This window comes from Helianthus annuus, chromosome 2 (assembly GCF_002127325.2).
Source record: "Helianthus annuus cultivar XRQ/B chromosome 2, HanXRQr2.0-SUNRISE, whole genome shotgun sequence".
In the NCBI taxonomy this organism is placed as follows: Eukaryota; Viridiplantae; Streptophyta; class Magnoliopsida; order Asterales; family Asteraceae; genus Helianthus; species Helianthus annuus.
Genome location: NC_035434.2, coordinates 153,325,661 through 153,329,185, shown reverse-complemented (window position 1 = coordinate 153,329,185; position 3,525 = coordinate 153,325,661).

The window sequence follows — 3,525 nt, the reverse complement described above, 5'->3', positions numbered from 1 at the left end:
CCTATCGACTCGCTCCGTCCGAAATGCGCGAACTCTCGAGTCAACTCCAGGAATTGCTTGACAAAGGCTTTATTCGCCCTAGCACCTCTCCTTGGGGCGCACCGGTTCTTTTCGTCAAAAAGAAGGACGGGTCGTTCCGGATGTGCATCGATTACAGGGAAATAGGGAATTGAATAAGCTTACTATCAAGAATCGCTACCCCTTGCCTCGAATCGATGATTTGTTTGATCAGTTACAAGGTGCTACGTGTTTCTCGAAGATCGATCTACGCTCAGGCTATCACCAGTTACGCATTCAAGAGGAGGATATACCCAAAACCGCTTTCCGAACTCGTTACGGCCACTATGAATTCGTTGTTATGCCCTTTGGTTTAACCAACGCACCCGCGGTTTTCATGGATCTGATGAATCGCGTGTGTAAACCTTTTCTCGACCGCTTCGTTCATTGTGTTTATCGATGATATCCTGATCTATTCCAAGTCGAAAGCCGAACACGCGCAACATCTATGTTTGGTTCTCGAATTACTCCAAGGGAATCGACTCTATGCCAAGTTCTCCAAGTGTAAATTTTGGCTGGAGGAGTTTCAATTCCTCGGCCACATTGTCAATAGTCAAGGTATACACGTCGACCCCGTGAAGATCGAAGCTGTTAAGAGTTGGGTTACACCCAAATCTCCATCCGAAGTTCGTTTGTTCCTCGTATTGGCAAGTTATTACCGTCGATTCATCGCAGATTTCTCGAAGATCGTTGTTCCGCTTACTTCTCTCACGCTTAAAGACAAGCCTTTTGTTTGGGGAACTAAACAGGAGACTGCCTTTCAAACTCTCAAGCATATGCTCTGCAATGCTCCCGTTCCTACTTTACCCGACGAAAACGATGACTTCGTAGTCTATTGCGATGCCTCGAACCTTGGTCTCGGTTGTGTTCTCATGCAACGGGACAAGGTTATCGCTTACGCATCTCGTCAGCTCAAGATCCACGAGAAGAACTATACCACCCACGATCTCGAGCTTGGTGCAGTTGTTTTTGCGTTGAAGATTTGGCGACACTACCTTTACGGTACCAAGTGTACGGTCTTCACCGACCACAATAGCCTACAACACATCTTAAACCAAAAGGAACTGAATATGCCCCAACATCGATGGGTTGAACTTCTTAACGATTACGACTGTGAGATTCGTTACTATACTGGCAAAGCAAATGTTGTTGTCAATACTCTAAGTCGACGAAGCTATTTGCATAGCGTTCGTAATACTCACGCCCAGCACTACCTCGAAGCTCTTATTCGTGACGCCCAACATGCTTGTTTTACCGAACGCACTTTGAAGAAGGAAAGGATTATGAATAATGGCGAGCAACTAGTGAATAGATCGAATGGTATATTCCAATATCTAGACCGAATTTGGATTCCCAAGCGCACTAACTTACGACAAACTCTGCTGGACGAAGCCCACAAGTCTCGATATTCTATTCATCCCGGTGCCGATAAGATGTACTAGGACCTTCGCTACAAGTACTGGTGGTCGGGCATGAAGAAAGATATCGCTATCTATGTGTTAGTACACGATGTCTAAAGCCTACGTCTTAAGTCTAGGGGTCAAATGTATCAAAACTGTAAAATTTAAGGTTGTATGTTTAATTTCGCATGAAAGGTCCTTAGTTAATTTCGCACGGAATTACTTGTAGTAATTCCGCATGAACTGTAATGTTTCATTCCGTGTGGAATTAGTGGCCTATATATATGTGTGATGTTTTCTCATTTTGGTACGGAATTAGTAGTATTGTAACGAAGTGCTGCCAAAATCCTACCGTGTAATCAAGTTGTTTTATGAATGAGAAAATTGTGTTAAAGTGATATCTCTGTTTTCTACTCAATTCTCTTTAATTCAACACTGTTTGTTTGTTTCCGCCACTCAAACAGTGGTGTATTGACTTTAATTGACTCACTTGATCGTCAAATCGATCCTACAATTGGTATCAGAGCCAGTTATGAGCCAATACACCTGAATCAGTGCATTTTTCTACACTTTATTGGACTTTGGGACCTTTTAACGGATAATATGGACTGAGTTTTTAGTATTGTGTGTAAAACTGTGTTTTAACAAACCCTTGAGAGAATCAGAGCAAAATTCGAAGTTTAAGTGACAAAAAATGGCCCAAACAGTAATTCCATGTGAACGAATCATTTAATTCCGTTGAAATTCTGAAGTAATTTTCACACGTAATCACTAACTCCGTTTGAAAATTGAAGCAATTTCAAGCGAAATTACTAATTTCGTTTGAGGTGTAATTCCGTTTGGGTAATTCCATTTGAAAACTCTAATTCCGCACGAAATCACATCTAATTTCGTTTGAATTGGTAATCTCGCGTGAAAAGTAATTCCATTTGAAACTTAATCTCGTATGAAAGTCTGATTCCGTGTGAAAGTCCATTAGGTCTGTAATTTCGTTTGAAGTCTGATCTTGTGTAATTTGGTTTGAAACATCTGTTTTTCAAAACTCGAAAATTTTTTTCCGGTAAACTGATTTCTTAAAAATGGAAAATCAAGATTTTTATAACTTCTTTGCGGGCGGTGGGATGACAGCAGCACAGAACCCAGCCAGTATAGTGCAAAACGTCAATATGGAGAATGAGTTGGGGACGATGCAGAAACCACCTAAACTAATGAATATCGATGAGTATTCAGGTTGGTCTGGGAGATTCAAAAACTGGGTACAAGCCAATCACTTTGAATGTTGGATGAAGATTGAGTCGAAGTATGTTCCACCAAGAGATGGTTTGGGTCTTGAAAAGGGAATTGGTAGTTTGACACAATCTGAACAGGATGACTTCAAAGCTGAGAAGAAGATGATGAGCATTCTTCAACAGGCAATTAAAGAGGATATCTTGGTGTTGTTGCAGCATGAAGATAATTCACAATCAGTTTGGCAGCAATTGAAAGTAAAGTTTCAAGGGAGCGTGTCCATGATCAAAAGCAAAAAGGCTTTGATAAAGAAAGAATTTGACATTTTCACCGGTATAAAAGGTGAAACTACAAAACAATTGATTGAAAGATACTGCCATCTAGTTGTGGAGATGAAGAGATTGGAAATAACCAAGACAAATGAGGAATAATTCGATAAATTGACAGATGCATTGCCTTATGACGAATGGGGTACTTATTTGATGATGTTGAAGAACAATTCAGATTTCGTTAATTTGAATCTTAGTTCGTTTATTGAGAAGATTGAAGCTCATGAGTTAGAGTTAATAAAGATCAAAAAGATGAATTCTGCAAATGTTCAACAGGATGTGTCTCTTTATTACAAAGGCAGCACTCCAGCATCAACAAATCTAAGCCCGAAGATTCAAACAGCGTTCAGCGCAGATTCAACATCGGGTGCTTCATCCAGTACTCCAAGTAACAACAAGCCTTCACCGTTTGCTAGTTTTGAGCCAAATTTCAAAGCATTAGAACAAGTGTCACCTCAAAGCTCATCTAGCTCAAACAATCAGGGATATGTTTCTGGGATTCATTGTAATAT